Genomic DNA, 18,820 nt, shown 5'->3' with positions numbered 1-18,820 from the left:
CTCACGGTAGCAGAATGCATACGGAGGAAAAATGACGAGCTCATGAGTTCAAATTTGGGAGCAGGACCCCATCAAGCAAACACGCATTATAACAGGCTTGATAAAGTGGTGAAAAATGCACTGGATGTCACAAAAGGAAGAATTCTAAACTGACACGGAAGATTGCTTTTTAGCTTCCTCTCCATTCCTTTTCGGCAGATAATTTGTGATTTCATATTACTGACGTGTCTTTTCCCCGTCGTACTAAAGTTTTACACAAATGGGCTTTTTTCATGGATAACGGTTGTAGAGATTCATTCGCTGTGACGTCTGTCTAAAGAATGTGTCCAAACATGTCGCCCTCTGCCATAATGCAGTATTGGCACCTTTTCAGCACGTCTGATGTAGCTTTTTTTTGATGACGCAAAACGGTATCTCGCTGTAGGCCTCAGCAATATCTGCCTTTAACGCTTCTGGTGTAGCTGTGGGTGTGCGGTACACTCACACGTCCCCACAAGAAGAAGTCAAGAGGTTTCAAATACGGCGACCTTGCAGGCCATGCCACTGGTCCATGCCGCCCGACCCACTGGCTTCGTCAAAGGCTTCGTCAAACCAGGCTCAGGCAAGGCTGCTGCTGTGAGCTGGTGCACTGTCGTGTTGATACCAAGTTCGCTTGAAAAACGCAAGATGAAGATCACAGCGAAAATCTTCGACTGGGCCTTCCAAGATGTCGTTCACGTACCGCTGAGCAGTGAGCACGTGGTCAAAAAATATGGGGCCAATTATTCTTCTGTCAAAGAAACCGCACCACAAACTGAATGACCATTGGTACTGGTGTCTGGTCTGCGCCATGCACCCAATGCGCGTTCGTATCGCTCCAGCAATGCGCATTATGAATGTTGACTTGAGAATTTCTGGAGAAGGTTACCTCATCTGTCCAGAACACTTTGTCAACAGAATCCGCTATTTCGTCGCTGCTTACAAGTATCCAATTTGAAAAATCAGGCCGCCATTGAACGTCTTTTTCTTACAGCTTTTTATTCAGTTGAGATGATACGGATGCATTTCAGCCTTCCTAAGAACTCTTGACACTGACGACTTTAAAATGCCGACCTCACCGCTCACATCACGAACGCTGGAATGAGGGTTTGCACTCACGAAAGCCAAAATGTCTCCTTCAGCCTCTTCACTGATGGTCCCTTTTCTGCGTTGCGTCTTCTTAAAGCTACCTGTTTCTTTCAGCGTCAAGTAACTCCTCATAACTGTGTTCACGCTAGGTCTTCCCCTAGGTCAAATGGGGGCTAACAATTTATTTATGCGTGATGCTTCCCAGTTGAAATACGACTAAATTGAAGTACAGTAGGACCCAGTTCGCGTTGTTGCCATCTTTATCTTGCAAGCGATAATACGATTGCAGATCCAAGTAAACATAAGTAATGCTAGTACCAGTGCCATTACACATTTGCTGTTGCCGCTAACCACTAGGTTTCCCTTCTCATTACTGTTAAGCAGTAAAGCTACGCCGTTTGCTGAAAGACAGTTGGATCAAGGCATGTGTTGTGCCACTAGTGTTGGTCTCCGGTTATTCATTCAACATTTTTATGAATATGCTTATCAATAAAGAAGGTGCACCTTTTAATCTAAAGAAGAAGAGAACAATCTAACTGCGAGATAGCGGAAGCGTTTTATACTACAAAAATTAAAGAATCCATGAGACAACCATCAATAGCCTTCACAGATCAGGAGTCTTCGTGTCTGTCTAGCACGGTATTTTGAGTATCGACACATTGAAAATATTGTTTTGTGACGCATAGTACCTTTTTGTTTGCCCGTTCGTTACACCTCATATATGGCATGTGTACGTTGCTCAAGTGTTTATTCGCAGCAACCTTTAGAATTAAGCACAAATGATTCCCCGCACGTATAGTGTGCGTCCTTACTTGTCCCCGTTTATTTTTTCTTCACGCAGTAATACATCAATGGTCAAGTGGCATGGATCTGACCTTTCTGGGAACACACGCATGTCTATTCCACTGAAACATAACCATTCACTGTCTTCCGTAATCCCTTTCTTGTTCATGCGACACGTTCCAGGTAATTAAGATAGTCTTCGTTCCGGCGATGAACCATCATCCGCCTAACCATGCCCTCGATCATTCTCCAGCGCTCACTGAACTGTCACAATGTAGTTTCTATAATCGGCAAACGATGGAACTATCGAACCTGCCGCTAGCGCTTAGGCGAACGCTTCTAAAGCATCTCGAGCTCATCGGGTCACCATCATCTTACACTAATGCTGACGTCGTCATATCAAAGCCCAGTGGAGGACGATAATCTCTCGCAGAGATCTCCATTTTACCTTGACGTTAATCGAGCTCACTCGATGCTTGCAACTTTCCTAATCCCATAGCTGCATCTAATACTCTACCGACCTCGACCAGCAGCTCCCCCCTTTCGGCACACATTCTCCTCAGCCGCCGGTAATCTATTCTACGCATTACGTGATTTGCCCAAGTAAATTACTTTTTCTCCTAATCCCGGCCAGAGCGTGAGTCACGCGCATCTGCTCTTTAATCCATACGGCCGTCTTCCTACCTTTTATCGATGCAACAGCGATGTCTACAAAATGCGGGCAGCTTGGGAACACGTATATTCCCGAGGATCCAAGGAAGCCGTAAGTAAGCCCAACTGCCACCGTCAAAACCTGGCCTTCGCAGGACTCAGGGGATGGTTCCGTATCTGCATCTAATATACCTCATAAGCCCCTTTAAGACTTCCTTCCTTACTTTGCCGCTGCTTTCGCGTGCTCACAGCAAAGACGTTCGAAAACTATGCTAGGCGTGAGCAGCCGACGCACGATGCGTATAGCCACATTGCATTGGGTGGCTATACGGTGGCCATTACGGTGGCCATTGATGGCCATTGGAGCCGCGGTAATTTCGGCCCGAATGCACGTGCACCTGCAAAGCTGAAAGGAAAAGCAAACTTTTAGGGAAAGTACGCAAGGAGTTCCATAAATCAAGATGCCTTAATGCCCTTCACTAAACTTCACTAAACTTATTTCATCCGCGGCGCGGATGAAATAAAGATGCCTAATAACAGCATAATTAGATTCATGTGTGGGCGCCCTTGCCCTCGCGAAATCAAAGAGCGCGTCTTCTCTTTTTTTATTCCTTCAGTCGTCGATTAGGACACGTCGTCGCAGCGACGCTTTCACATGTCCTAGAGTATAGCCTATCTTTTAGCATCTCGTTTCATTGCTGAGTTGTTGAAAACAGTGTCCCCGCGTTTTGCAGAATGGTTTCTTAAGACTTTCTTTTTTTCTTTGCTTCATTGCTGATATTTCTTTCTTGCTTTAATTTTCAGCTTCCTTCTACTGCGCATCAATTCCATCATCGGCTAAATTGGCATGCACCATGCTTAACCAAGGAAACTTTTTTCTCTCTCTGTCGTCTTTTCCCTGCTGAATGCGACACGTTTCGTATGCCACGTGCTTTGAACAGTGAGGTACCTAACGCACACATACACACACACTCTCTCTCTCTCTCTAACTTTTGAAAGAGCTGCTCCAAAGGCCAGATTCCAGTACATGTGTAGTTCGAGTTGTTCATCCACTTTATTCTATCTTGTCTACACTGCGCAGACTCATCATCATCAGCGTCATATTTTACGTCCATTTCACGACGAAGGCCTCTCCCATCGATCTAACTCCCTCCTATGCCTGCAAGTTCCTTAATTTCATTGTACCACTTAGTTCTCTGCCATAGTCGACTCTGTTTCTATTCTCCTGGTCCCAGTGTGGCCAACCATTTTATTAAAAAGCCTACGTGGTGACTGAAAGACCCTACATCACACTACGCGGCTTTCGCCTTGACCATACGTTTGACCCAATACGCACCAATTTATTGTTCAAATGCTAAACTACAGGATTCGAAACAACATGAATCTTAATTACACATAGCAATTAAGCTGTCGAAACAAATACCTGCAACCGTTAAATAAAAAGAAACGTTTTCTAATAAGTGAAGCTTCTGGTAACGTCACTGCATGTTCATTTATCAAGCCGGGTTTTATGACTGAAATTCCCATATTTAAAAAATCAGGCTCCGGATCGATTTAGACCATGTGGGATTCTTTACCGTTCTTCCGAAACACGGCACAACGAACGTTTTTGCATTCCTACCTCATTGAGCAAGAGCTACCACCATCGGCAATCGAACCCGCGACCTTGTGCCCAGCAGAGCAACGCCACAGCCACTGAGCCACTGAGTGGGTTTACGCAGAATTTCAAAGGAAACGCTGTACCTTGAGTACTGGCCAACTTCAATTCAATTCTACACGTAAAAGAAAATTACATTCGGGGGGCTTCACGTGCCAAAACCCACGATATGATTTATGAGACACACCGTAGTGGGAGACTACGGATTGATTTCGACAACTTGGGATTATTTAAAGTGCACCCGATGCACGGTGCAAGGGCGTTTTTTTTTCTTTTTATTCTCTTTTTTGCATTTCACCTTCATAGAAGGGCGGTTGACGTGGTTGGGATCTGATGCCGCGCCTGCGAGCTTCGCAGCGCAATGCCATAGACACTACACCACCTCGGCGGGTGAATTCTTCACCTACGACATTTCTTCTGAACGCATTAATAAAACGTTTTTGATTATTTGGTAACAGGCACTTGGTGTTGGCAATTACCACGCAAATTCAGGTGTCCGTCGCTGCTATAAAGCTCTGCTCAGTAAAAATGACATTTTTTCTCGAATTCCTTCATCTAATGATCTCAATATAATGTTAACGTAAACACGAGATACCTGATACCTAAAGAGACAAAGAAACCTCCTGCCGCGTGTCCGCTCAGCCCTTTGCAAACATATATGAGGGCCTCTCGCAAAAGGCATTGTTCGGCTTTCACGCGCTATTTCCAGCACTGGGCGCCTGAAAGAAGCTTCGTTAACGCCTGCCGCGTCGCCTAATTGGATGTGCGAATCTGGTTTCCTGGGCTAAGCACCGAGGCTACCGCGCAAGTACGCCTCAGGAAAGCGCTCGTCACTGTCGGGAATAAAAACGAAGCTTCGCTCTTGTGACAGCAATTGCGTCACGGTAACAATTCTAAGCGCGAACATGTAGCGCCCCAGCAGCTTGTTACTGGAGAGGGGCACCGGACCGACAGTCTTTCGCATATATCTAATTCCGCTGCCGACGAACGTAGGTGGTGAAATCAATTACATCCAATCTATCGCACAATCATGTTTTGCAGCGCTGCTCTTTCTTGCGCACCAAGTTGCGGAGTAATTATCTGGCGAACTTTCGGGGATTAGATGCTCAGGAAGCAATTTCACAGGAAAGTGCTGCATGAACTAGGATATTAAACTGGGGATGGAAGCGACGATTGCAAAATGGTGAATTCACAAGTGAGTAATCGACAGCTAAAAAAGGGGTGCCAAGATTGTTCTAATTTCCCCCAGATGGCGCACCTCTAGAAAGACTGGCAGTTCGATATTCAGTATAAACAATATGCGCCCTGTTTGCGTCACTGCGGGCCGCCTGACCTTTAGATTATTACGTTAGCGGTAGCGAAAGGCAGAGCGTCTTGTGGCAGAGTCTGCAAATTGAAGTATAGTTTGTCGAGAATAATAAGGCATGACCATACCTACTGGCTCACCAGTAAGGAAACAAAAATAGGTTGTGATTTTCCTTTCGATTCGATGCGAAGATACAATCGCTCTACATCACAGTAGCATGCCAGGAAGACTCACCTTTGACTTGAAACTAGAACGCATCATCAAAAAGCTAGAACGCAGTTCTAACCTTTCATCGGGCCACAAGGCTTTGAAGGCGCTTAGCGTAACTCTTCTATTTATTATCGAGTGATCTTTGCAGTCGGCATGAAACACGTGAAATTTCTTTCTTAGCGCGTGTATTCAGGCAACCTCCTCTTTATCTTTTTCAACCTTATATTCCCTCTTTTCCATTTGTATGTGTAGGGCAACCCAACCAGATACTTTTGTGTTTAATCTCCCTAACTTCCTCTTTTCATGTCCTGCCTCCTTTCTCTCTCTCTCTCTCTCTCTCTCTCTCTCTCTCTCTCGCTTGAACGTACGTTTGCACCTCGGCATCAATCATTGCACTGAAGATTTCCAGGAGAAAACGCTATGACGACAAAAACAAGAAAAAGAAAAGAAAAAAGGAAAAAAAAACACTACACACCACCACCGGTGTGTCGTGTGTCTTGTTTTTTTTCGTTTCTTTTTTTTTGTGTGTGTGTCGTGAATCAGTGTTTTCTGCCGGAAACCTAGCTTGCAATGCGCATCTAACGAGCTCGAGCAAGCACGTTTCTTGACGCATCAAATATTTGCCATACGCAATTGTAAAGCCCTGTCTCTCGCATCAAGTTGAAGAAACAGCTGTAACCTGGCCCATATATCAGATTTGCTCCTTTCTCCTAAATGAGAGGTAATTGTGGTCCTCCAATACAACTTCCAGTTTTCTACTTTTGTCAGGTAGCATGATGTCCACTACGTATCTAACAAAAGTCCATGTGCCCCTGTCTAATTGCCTGTCTATGTGGATGACATTGCCTCGAGAAAAGCTCGAGGAAATGTTCCAACGCATTTAATTGCTCGTGACCTTTACCAAGTATTGCATTCGACCGATTTCAACATGGCTTGTTTTTTCACGGACGTTAATTTCCTAATAGTATAACTAACAGGAGGAAAGGATTTTATTAGGTTCGTTGCTTCTTCTCCTTCTACCGATTTTCATACTAACTTCGACTGCTCTTTCAAAAGTTCTGTTTGGTAGAACGCTAATGAGGAGTTTTATCGGAACATAAACGTAGTAGACGCTATAACCTGGCGTGCTTAAAAAGCCTCAATGAAGCGCAAGAAATCTTGGGCGGGGTTTTATTTTCGCGTATACGATGACACTTCGGGACGCTATTTTTGAAACTCTAATAGGAGAATTGGAGGGCACTTTGCTTGTGGCGCACATGACAAACATAGAACGGTATATTCTTCGACCTTTTTTAAGAGGTTTGCCGTACAGATGCTATAAGTGCCTATAAGCTCGTCGATTTCTCAGATAAACCTGCGGTTATCGCAATTGGACGACCAGCGTTCGTCTGCAGACTAAGCACTAAAACAAAGAATTCGCCGCACATGGGTGCACAAAGCAGATAAATTTATACTGAGTCTTGTTTCTTTGTCCTAACGATAAAGGGTCTCTGTTATCACATTCTCACAAATGGTCATTGTGTGTTTGTGCATGCGTACGCGTGCGCGCGTGTGTGCGTGTGTGTCTGCGTGTGTGTGTGTGTGTGTAAAGGGTGTGTATTATCACATTCGAACAAATGGCCATTGTGGGTTTGTGCGTGTGCGTGCGTGCTTGTGTGTGCGTGTGTGCATGTGCGTGTGTGTGTGCGCGCGTGCGTGCCTGCGTGCGTGCGTGCGCGCGCGCGCGCGCGCACGCGCACATGTGTTTCAGAAAACCTTATGTCTCTCGTTGTCGCGTCTTTCTATATTAACGTCTCCTTTTTTCTTGATTAGTAGCCAAGCGGACGTTTTCTGGCTAAACTTTGCATACCGTCTTTTCTGCATACCCACCATGTGTTTAAGAGGCAAAAAATAAATGGTACCCACATGTACAGATAGCGACTGCCGAAGAGAATGTGTGTCGGAGGCAGTGCACCCCTCTCCTTCAACTTTGAGCACATACACAGCAAAAATAAATAGGGAACTAAACACAAAATACATTCTGCACGAATATATTCGCGCAAGCCGTATGCAATCCTTCTTTTGATTGTTGCAACGCGCTAACGTTAAAATCTGCGTTGCCCCATTAGCTTTCGAAAACTTCCCTAATAGCGACGGCTTTGCCCTGCTAAATGGCTCGTTTAATGGTGTTCCCTAGATGGTGTACTCAGATAAAATGAGCAGTGAAAAGTTCACTTTCATTAGCTAGGCTTCGAAAGTTTAATAGGTTGGATTGCGTTCATGAGCCAAGCGGATCTTTACAGCTTGCGTTAATTAAAATGGCAAAGGCAAAGCTCGTAAGGAATCTCCTATGCGTGTTGGGGCTTTACAGTGCTTAAATGAGACAACGTTTACCGATCCTCCTGTCCTTGAGCGTTTTTTATGATGACATTTCCTGCAATGGCGATTCAATATAAACGCCGTCAGTAACCAGTGCGTTCCTTATCGTCCTTTTTAAAGATATTACCTTACATTCTGGAACTCTGTGCGATATTTTACGAAAAACTAATGGCTAATTACGAAATCTCTGCCCTCTTTACCCATGTTTCTTCAACCACGACGATTGTCTGCGGCGATTCAGATTATGCGCGCATTTAGTTAAATCCTATCAGTTTCCGTCGCGCATGCTTACTGTTCATTCTTTTGTCGTTTTTGGGTGTCCAGGTAGCGCTAAAAGCAAGATATGAAGAAAAGAAATTAAATAAACGACGCTTGTTAGCGACAAGGTCTACATTACTAAATGAAAGTCAAATGGTTCCTAAACCATACGTCTTTCTTTCTTTCTTTCTTTCTTTCTTTCTTTCTTTCTTTCTTTCTTTCTTTCTTTCTTTCTTTCTTTCTTCCCTTCTTTCTTTCTTTCTTTCTTTCTATCTATCTATCTATCTATCTATCTATCTATCTATCTATCTATCTATCTATCTATCTATCTATCTATCTATCTATCTATCTATCTATCTATCTATCTATCAACAAAACTACTTCGCCGCCGGGAAGTCTGCCATAGGCCACATTTTTGCCAGACTCAATTCATTGCAATGCCGTACAGTGAGAAGAACGCGAAGGACATGGATAAGTGAGAAGACGACACAAATAGTTGACTGCAAATATTTCATTCTGCACACATTTCATTTTGCACACAATAAATATGAAGTGGACACGCATTTTCTTCCCAATATATATAGTGGGAAGAAAACTGTACAAATAACTCCCTCTTAGCTAGTGATGCTGACGGCAGTTCTCACTTTCTTTACAAGTCATAAGAGCTAATCAATGAAACTTGGTAGTATTTTTTTTTCTAAGCCAGTTTTATTTATATATGGTCACATAGCACCTCGCAACGACACACCGCCCAGAGTAACGGGAACCGATATTGAAGGTGATGCTTTTTTTCCTACTGCAGGCACCTAAAGCGATATTATGGCTGCCAAGTTTTGAACATACCATATTTGTATCTTGCAAGGAACGAACGAGATACCATCCCGCTGCTATATAGGGCTACGAAAAGACGACGTTGCTCGTGTGTAAGAGAGTGCCCTAAATATACTGTAGCGAGAATTATCCACTTAAGCTGGATTTGGAGACTTTTCAGAGAAAGAAGGTTTTCTGCCATAAGAATATGGGAACCTCGGAGAAAAATTACAGGGCTTTTACTGTAAGCAGGTGTTTGCTTAGTCCTAGAATAGAGGCAAAAGTGAGACATGCTACGAGGCACTGCTTGTGCATTCACGGAAAGCCTACCCCCCAAAATTGTACAGCTACTTACCGAGCCTTTGTAGTTTACATTACCGATCGAAAATTGCGTTTTATTGGAATACAAAACCAAACGGAACCAGGCAAATCTTGCAAATCCTCAGTATACCCGTATGCGCCAGAAATCATGCATTACACCAACAAACTGCAGGAGTTCGTTCGCCTTCGCGACTTGCAGAAGTTAAGTTGGAAGTTTTGATTGCCTCGAGTAGCGCATGGTGCTTCAGCCTGAGGAGCGAGCAAGAAACTACCTTCTCAAAGCAGTGCAGTAGTGTAGCATTGATTAGCGTCCGGCTCTTTACTGAGTTGTCGTATTGTGTACGATAAACCCGCGTGCTGCTTAAATTATACGCACGAATGGCAGATGGATGAATGTTGGAAAGACTTGTATTCACGGACTTTGCGAAATACCGCTTGAAAATCTATACCTCTGTTTGAACGGCTCGTCAGCGCCCGCCGCACATAGAAAGGCTGTCCTTCGTATCCTAGAGGCGACAAAGACTAGCTGTCATCGTCTGACTTTTCAAAAGAATAGTTTAAGCGAACAGCATTCTTAGCCTTCCAGTATTGTTTCTACGCGGCAAAAAAAATTGACAGGCATGAATCTCCCCAATGTTCAAACATCAAGCGGTATGTATACTAAAAAAAAATTAAAAAGACGTTATGCTGAACAAGGATTCTTGGATGCCCGAAAATACGCCCTACAAGCACTAACGGCATATTTGATTTGTTCTACGTACATGCGTTTTTCCGACGTTTTCTCTGCGTCTACCTCGGGCTCTCATATTGAATTCGCTGCGTTGACAGAACGCGAAAGGTGGGCGAAACAAAAGATGACAGGTTGCCAGCGAGTGCGCGCTTATAGGTGCGGGAAAGCGACTCGCGTGACGCCGCTTGCCGCGGTGCATTGTCGTTCACTTTCGTCTTCGAGAGAGTTGGCAATCGCACAATTTTCGATCGTGGAACAATTGTTCAGCGACCGAAATTCAGCGTGTTAAAGTGCATCTTTGTATTACATGATAGAATGCAAGACGCTCGAAACAGCAGCAGAGGGGAACTCATGGCAACAAGAAAAGTTTCCTTGGAATTGTGTTCAAGGAGTGTGCTAATGCTATCACTTCGCCCGCCGAAGGCACTGTGAGCGAGGCCTAAAAAGATCGCTTGATAGGAGCGTTACTTATCATGCGCCTTGTTTGCATGTGTATGTGTGTCTTTTCAATTCTGGACTAAGGTGAGGGACTTTATTCTGGACCGGAGGAGAGCGCTATGCAGCGACCAAGTTTTTTACAACGTTAAAGGCCCCGTCTTACAGAAGATCCAGCGTCGCCGTTGAAATTCGCATTGGACCACACATACCAAACCACTCATCTACCACCAAAGATGCTCATACCTTGTCTTTCATTCTTTGAAAAGTTATTCCTCGGAATTTTGGGAACGGCAGCCTACAAACAAATTTAATGGAGAAAGAAACACCGACAGAGCATGTCTTCTTTTATGTTAGCTCTTCTCAGAGTGAAATATTAAAAGTGCGAAACAATAACAGGAGATCGACCCACGCAAGAGGCCGCGTTTCCACCAGAAAGCTTGCCATCGTGCATAGCGCTGGCCGCCAGCCGTATCCCGGTTTATGGTTACATAAGCTGCAGTTGCCGGGAAGCATGAAAAGCAGTCAAGGGCCTTTGAATGCTATCGCGTTCCACTCTTAAAGGCGGAGCTTAAGCGTCCTTGGCATTTTTCTTTTCTTTTTTTTTCTTTTTTGTCCGAAAGGAAATCACGTGTGGAAAGACCGCCTGAGTCAACCTTGTATAATGCCAGAAACAGGAGATGAAAGAAATCAGTGGATTTTTAAACAAATTACTCCTTTGAAAACGTTTTATTTTCATACACACGACACGCACGCTCGTTTTGCACCATCGGCTTGGAAGTCCTGAGCGTCCCGTCTCATATGTCACGGCTTACAGGCGGAACGCACGCTTCACGTGGTCTCGTGCTGCATGCACATCAACAGCTCAGTAGTCTTTGAGCTTGCATAGGGAGCAGTCAACAGAAAACGATTCAGCGAGCCTCAAAGGCAGAACTGGCGCATTGGTTGCGTGGGGAATGCGTGCTGCTATTTGCGGTCGATGTCTGACGAGATCTTGCCTATATGAAGGGCATGATGCAAGAAGTCTACTAAAGCGTTGCGTAAAGCTATGGTGTTATGGAAATAGCCTTTTTATGCATCTGAAAATTTTTTTTTAATGCCGTTGAACAAAGAGCATTCATCTTTGAAGTGTTTTTTCGGAAACGCACGTGAACAAGAGGAACAAGGTGGCCCCGAAAAAAAAAAAGTTGCGCATGAAGCACAAGCAAACTCAGTTACTACTAAAGACCAAAAAGGACCAAGAAGGCTCTAAGTTCTCGAAAAATGGACAACTACATTCGGAATGTTCTCGCTCTTCCAATATATGTCTGCGAGAAAGGTCACACAAACATTGGAGAAGTGAATACAAACCGTATACCATGATATGCTCCCAAGTCTCACTCACTTTCGATAAGGCATCAATCCGCTGTCAGGAACGGCCACTACACAAGCTTTTAAATGCAATTTTACGAAGAGATGTAAGGACGCGTTTGCTGCGGCTGCATTAAAAATAAGAAAGGCGGGTGAATCAAAGTCAGTGCGAAAGAAGACAAGGTCGACGTGAATAGTATATCTATCTATATATGCACAAAAACCGGCGCATTAAATATGATGTAACGTTACATAATTTCATATTAATTTTTTTGCATCATTTCCATTACTTTGTTTTATTGTCAGACCTTAAATTTCTTTTCGGACCATCTATATCTCTTATTCATGCTAATTCATGTGGAGTTTTTTTAATCGGATTCTTCCTTTTTTTTTTACGTGCATGTACGTCGATGTTGTCTTCTTTCGCATCGGCTTTGGTTCTCACGGCGTTCTTCTTTTTTTCCGACCTAGAGGCAAGCTGGGCCGATACCGAAGACAGTAATGGCTACGGTGCAATGTGGTTAATTTTCGACTATATTAGCGATAATTGTGCCCGTACTGATAATATTACTTACTTTTCGGCTCAATCTCGCTTGTTTCGTTGCCGAGACCTGCGTTTTGATACATTTCTCCGCTCGCCACGACGCTCTCGAGGCGCGAACGCGGCGTTCCTTGACCAGGAGGCCAGATAGATGCCCAGACCTGTGTACGCCAAACCAATGTGAAGTCGCCAACGAAGACCTTGTCTTCAAGAGAAAAGCGACGCAACGCGAATATAGTGCAGGGAAGGATAAACTTAAAAGACGCCACCACGCGTGGCAAGGCCACGTGTGCTGACTTCCTAGAAACCTGCGAAAACAACGGCTTTCCCTTTCAAGAGCGCCTGAGGAAAATGTACGGTTTGTTAGCGATACGGCAGCGAAGAAGACTTAACCATACCTTTTCTCACAGTTGGCGTTTTCGAGATAGCGGAAATAAAAGGTAAATAGTTACCTTATATCCATTTCCTCTGGGACGGTTGTAGAGCGGACGAGTGCTCAGACTTGTTGACACCGCGGGGCCCTTAATGCTAACGCTGCCAGCCAGTCGCCACTAAGCAGTACCCCTTTTTCGTTTCTTTCCTGCTGACGGCAAACTCGAGCCATAGTATTTGTCCACCTCAGTTGCAGCTGGAAGTACACCCTCCATGAGATTAAAGGCTTCTTCTTGGACACAGTGTACGGATGCCCGCTGTTGGTCGCAAGAGATTAATATTGCATGAGAGGAGCCGTCCTGTCGCACCGTCTGTGTGAAGAAAGAAGAATTGACCTGAAATATAGTTGGAGCGCGTGGAGTAAACCTTACGCCGCCTTTGATGGGATGTGATTTAAACGTTCACTGGGCAGATAAATATTACTCCCCGGTTTTACCTGAACCGATAAGTTTACGAGGAGTTCCCTCGGGGGCCATTCCGGGGGACGAGCAGAAGTAAAGAACACAACACCGAGTTTGCCCTTCTATAAAAGTTTGGAAACCTTTTCTTTAAATAGAACACATTTGATTTTATGTTTATCTTCACCATCAAGCGCCCGCTTCTTCTCTTCACTCTTCTATTTCAGTGCACAAAATGCGCTCCTTGGCGAACGTCAGTGACGTCCACATTCAGAAATGCGCCTTAAAGGGCCGTTTATAGTCCGACGTAACGCACGCGCGCGCGCACGCTACGTCACGTCGGCGAAAACGACACCTCTATAGTCGGGCGCACCGGCGCAGCTAACGTAACCGGCGGCTTCCAACGCACCCCGGCGGGCCCGGCGCCGATTTGGCTCCGGAGCCATTCGCGCGTCGAAGTCGGCGGAACTCTCGCACCACAATGCATTGCGCGCGAAGAAAAAGGCGCCAACGCAACTCCGCAGACTGCTTTTGCGGACGGCGCGCAACTTGGCGAACCTTCTGCGCATGCTCCGAAGATAGCAGCCGACGGCGCGCGCGTTGAAGTATAAGGGCCGTTTATAGTCCGACGTAACGCACGCGCGCGCGCGCGCGCGCGCACGCTACGTCACGTCGGCGAAAACGACACCTCTATCGTCGGGCGCACCGGCGCAGCTAACGTAACCGGCGGCTTCCAACGCGCCCCGACGGGCCCGGCGCCGATTTGGCTCCGGAGCCATTCGCGCGTCGAAGTCGGCGGAACTCTCGCAGCACAATGCATTGCGCGCGAAGAAAAAGGCGCCAACACAACTCCGCAGACGGCTTTTGCGGACGGCGCGCGACTTGGCGAACCTTCTGCGCATGCTCCGAAGATAGCAGCCGACGGCGCGCGCGTTGAAGTATAGAGGGGATGGCATCTCGGCTGGCGCAGCGCAACCGACGCAGCGCGACTGACCGCGAACGACGCTCGCCCGCGCGCCGATAACGTCGGACTATAAACGGGCCTTATATAGAGGGGATGGCATCTCGGCTGGCGCAGCGCAACCGACGTAGCGTGACTGACCGCGAACGACGCTCGGCCGCGCGCCGATAACGTCGGACTATAAACGGCCCTTAGGCCAAGATATAGTCCGGCGTTCTCGGCGCGCCAGGCCGCGGCAGGCGAAGTCGGATACGCTGCGCTAGCGACGCCAGGGGTGCAAGAAATTTGCTTCCTCTAGAGTTCGGCGTGCGCGCGCAGCTCGAGGCTGGCGCCATCTGTGCGTCTGGGAGCGCAACTTCATCGCCGCGAACAGCTGTTTACATGGCGCATGCGCGTCGTTCGGGTAGGGCGCGCGCTTCTCGTTCCGCGCGCTGTTTGTGCGCTAAAATGAAAACTTTTGCGGGATGGTGTTAACTTGTCCTGACAGCCAGAAAAAAAAAACATAAGGTTTTACGTGCGAAAACCACTTTCTTTCTGACCTGGGCTTCTTTAACGTGTACCTAAATCTAAGCACACGGGTGTTTTTCGCATTTCGCCCCCATCGAAATGCGGCCGCCATGCCTGATAGCCAGAACATCGCACTCATATTGCTAGTACTTCGGCTACGTCAAAAACGGAAGCGGACCATGTATGTTCATGCGAAAGCTATTCGACAAGCGCCCTCAACTCGGCGACTACCACCAGCTAGCACAGGAGCTGCGAAATGCAGCTTACCTGTGGCGAGACCACACTGCTTTCGTATAGCTTCCCACGCGTTGTTCTTGCGCTCTGTGTCGCGGTGGTCCATGCGTTTCACATCGTATACACACGGAAGGTTGCAAATCGCTTCAAGAAGGCGTCCTCACTCGCGCTGTCATCACACACAGATGTTGAAAAAACCATAGGCGCACTGTCAGTACGCGCACCGCAGGCCGCCATTCTGCCTTCTGCTCGCTGCCGCTGCAGCGCGCAGTGCATTCTGGTCTAGCGGCAGCCGCGTGAAATAGAACACGCTCTATGTCCGCGCCGGCGGCGTTCTGCTCGCCAAGCGCGCCTAAAGGCCCGTTTATAGTCCGACGTTATCGGCGCGCGGGCGAGCGTCGTTCGCGGTCAGTCACGCTGCGTCGGTTGCGCTGCGCCAGCCGAGATGCCATCCCCTCTATTGGCCTCGAGCTCCACCACTGGAAAAGCTGGCGCCACCGTCGGCGTGACGTGCTAGGAGGGATCACGTGGACATAGCGGCCGCGTCGGCTGCTTCGGGAGCGCCGAAGCGAGCTGAAAACGAGTTTAAATTCCCTCGTACGCTGCGGTCCTCATTTAGTGGCGAAATTTTCTCGCTTCGAGTGTCTCCTTTACAACGCTTGAAAGCACTACAATAGGTAGTGGCTGCCTTTGAAGGCGCGCAACATGGTAGGCTACTGCTCGGTGCCGCAGGGCCGAACGCACGTAACGGAGGCCGGTGTCAGCCTTATTCACGCCTAGCCGCAGGACAAGAAGCTGCGTGAAGCTTGGCTCGCGAAACATAAAACCGGCAAACAGTCATCGGCTACAACTCGGGTATGCAGCAAGCACAGACGCGAGGAAGATTTATGCTACGGCGCCCGGTCTGCGGTGTTCTGAAAACGCGCACTGAGGCGCTCGCCCGAGTCCGCTGCCCGAGTAATGTCATGACGGTTTGGTCTATGATCGAACTTGTCGATGCTATAGATACTGGCAAGTTGAGTGGAGTGGAAAGGCAACGGTAAGAAGCACATTAAATAAAAAGAATGGCATATGGTCATGTTTGTGTTATAAATTAATGCACTGGATTACAAAAAAAGGAGCAGCGGGAAATGGCACGCTTAGAACACCGATAAACATACAGTGCGAAGCAACTCGAGAAATAATATTGAAAGGTCAAAGAATTTAGAAGAAAAAAAAAGGTTGAATCGTCGCGACGGCACATCACAGTCCCCGTAGGTGTCGAAGTCTCTACAGTGAAGTTATTTTTTAACAACTCTGGTAGCACCCACGCAACAATGGTTGCTTGCATACTGTCAAATGCTCATATTCTGCGGCCTAAAGCTCTTGGCACGGTGCGAAAACGCGCGCGCGGAGAAAGCGAAACAGTGCGCGGACAAGCTTGCAGACGCGCAGTCGGTCGCTGCGAATGTACGCGATCGCTCCATTGAGGCTTCGTTCTATTACGATCCATTTAGTTATACAAACACTATAAGAACATATTTCACATAGCTTGCTCTCAGCGTTTACCTACCTTTCACGCAAGAAGCCGGTTCGTGAGACTCCATCGCGGCGACCGCGCGCAGTGGCGTTCACTGTACGTATTCGGTAAAGAGGTAGCGTCTGTAAACGATTGTGTGCTTTCAGTTTGCCCAAGATTGTTATTTAGACAGTAAAAAACTTCTATCGTTTCGAAAGTACTTACAGAAATGTCCGGGAGGGCTCGCGCGTGGTGTTTTCAGTGAGCGCTGCCAGCAAAACCTATGAGGAGCGCGCCACGTGATCCCTCATACTACGCCAGCGAGGCGCTTCCGCTAGATGGCGACTCCGTAACTCCTCGCCGCCAATACTTCAACGCGCGCGCCGTAGGCTGCTATCTTCGGAGCATGCGCAGAAGGTTCGCCAAGTCGCGCGCCGTCCGCAAAAGCCGTCTGCGGAGTTGTGTTGGCGCTTTTTTCTTCGCGCGCAATGCATTGTGGGTCGACGCAGTCGGCGGCGCCGGCGTGCGAATGGAGCAGGAGCCAAATCTGCGCCGGGCACGTCGGGGCGCGCTGGCAGCCGCCGGTTACGTCGGCGCTGCAGTGCGTCGGACTATAGAAGGAGTTGTTTTCGCCAACGTAATGTAGCGTGCGCGCGCGCGCGCGTTACGTCGGACTATAAACGGCCCTTAAGCACGCCGGCTACGCCGGGACGCCGGACTGTAGAGTGCGCGCTTTTCACCGACGTCGCTTAATGGTACGCCCACACTAGCGACAAAAACGCGCGCGACACGCCGCACGCGGCAAGCGCCCGCGCGGCAGACGCGTGCGGGCAAGTCCACAGTCGCGTTTTGCGGCACGCGGCAGCGGCCCGTGGAGTCCCGCGTTGTCTCGTTCCATTCGATACTTCTCGCGACAACGCGGTCTTCGTTCTGCCCATTTCGTCTTCCATCGGAAGTGTCTGTGTTTTTTTGCGCCACTGCCGGCCACGCTCAGGCATGTCGGATACGGACGAGGAGCTACTGGTGACTGTGAACACTATAATACTTGTTTGTTCTTTACTTGTGCGACGCCGACGTGCCAGTCAGCGGACGAGAGAGTTTTGAGTGCGGTACAGGGACACTGAGGGCCAGGCGCGCACTCTGCTTCCCCACCTTCACCAATTACTCACCTGTCATGCCAAACTGCTGCCCATAATGTGCCAGCGGGTGGCGCGCAGCTCCTTGTCCGACGCTCGATTTATCATAGAGGTACGCATATCCGCGAACGGTTTCCAAAAACGCCTCCATTGCGAGGCGAATTCTTCGTCGACGCCTCAGTGGCGGTGTGGTAAGGCTTAACGAAAACAGCCCCCTTGACTGGAAATGGCCTCTGAGATTTTACGGCGCGCGTGTCACTGTTCAGTCTCAGAGCCCATAGATTATTATTCTTTGCTTATGCGACAGGTGGCGCCACAACAGCGCGGCTCGTAAAGCGGCTCGCTTCTGATTGGTGGACGTTTCGCGTCTGCCGCGAAAAATGGGTCTCGCACCCATTCGCGCGTTTGCCGCGCGTTGCTGCCGCTTTTCGTGAATCTTGCCGCGCGCGACAGCACCGCTCGCCGCGCGCGTTGTGTCGCGCGCGTTTTTGTCGCTAGTGTGGACGTACCATTAAAGGGCCGTTTATAGTCCGACGTAACGCACGCGCGCGCACGCTACGTCACGTCGGCGAAAACAACACCTCTATAGTCGGGCGCACCGGCGCAGCTAACGTAACCGGCGGCTTCCAACGCGCCCCGACGGGCCCGGCGCCGATTTGGCTCCGGAGCCATTCGCGCGTCGAAGTCGGCGGAACTCTCGCACCACAATGCATTGCGCGCGAAGAAAAAGGCGCCAACACAACTCCGCAGACGGCTTTTGCGGACGGCGCGCGACTTGGCGAACCTTCTGCGCATGCTCCGAAGATAGCAGCCGGCGGCGCGCGCGTTGAAGTATAGAGGGGATGGCATCTCGGCTGGCGCACCGCAACCGACGTAGCGTGACTGACCATGAACGACGCTCGCCCGCGCGCCGATAACGTCGGACTATAAACGGGCCTTAACTGCGACGCGCGTGGCCGCGCGCGCGCGTTACGCCGGACTATATCTTGCCCTTTACTAACCGCGTCGAGGAGAGTTTCGCCGCCGCCATCAATTTGACTTTTATTTGACCGCAGCTGCACCGTAGCCTTGGCAACGCATCACGTGACTCGTCGCGCCGAGCCCGCCGCCGCCGCCGGCTTGGCGCATGCGCTCTCC

General features: G+C 48.3%; 1 long non-coding RNA gene across 1 annotated transcript; it reads right to left on the bottom strand.

The window, feature by feature from the left end:
* Window positions 1-1,953: 1,953 nt before the first annotated feature.
* LOC135898088 (uncharacterized) lies at window positions 1,954-13,084 on the bottom strand. The gene is made up of 3 exons (XR_010563259.1): window positions 12,970-13,084; window positions 12,552-12,678; window positions 1,954-2,947 (listed from the first exon to the last, which is right to left on the bottom strand). It is a non-coding gene; the product is annotated as an uncharacterized lncRNA (long non-coding RNA).
* Between the last annotated feature and the right edge of the window lie 5,736 nt (window positions 13,085-18,820).

The sequence above is a fragment of the Dermacentor albipictus genome, chromosome 3 (genome assembly GCF_038994185.2).
Source record: "Dermacentor albipictus isolate Rhodes 1998 colony chromosome 3, USDA_Dalb.pri_finalv2, whole genome shotgun sequence".
NCBI classification, from domain to species: domain Eukaryota; kingdom Metazoa; phylum Arthropoda; class Arachnida; order Ixodida; family Ixodidae; genus Dermacentor; species Dermacentor albipictus.
Note: the sequence above shows the minus strand (reverse complement) of the source record. Positions and strands in the feature narration are given on the sequence as shown.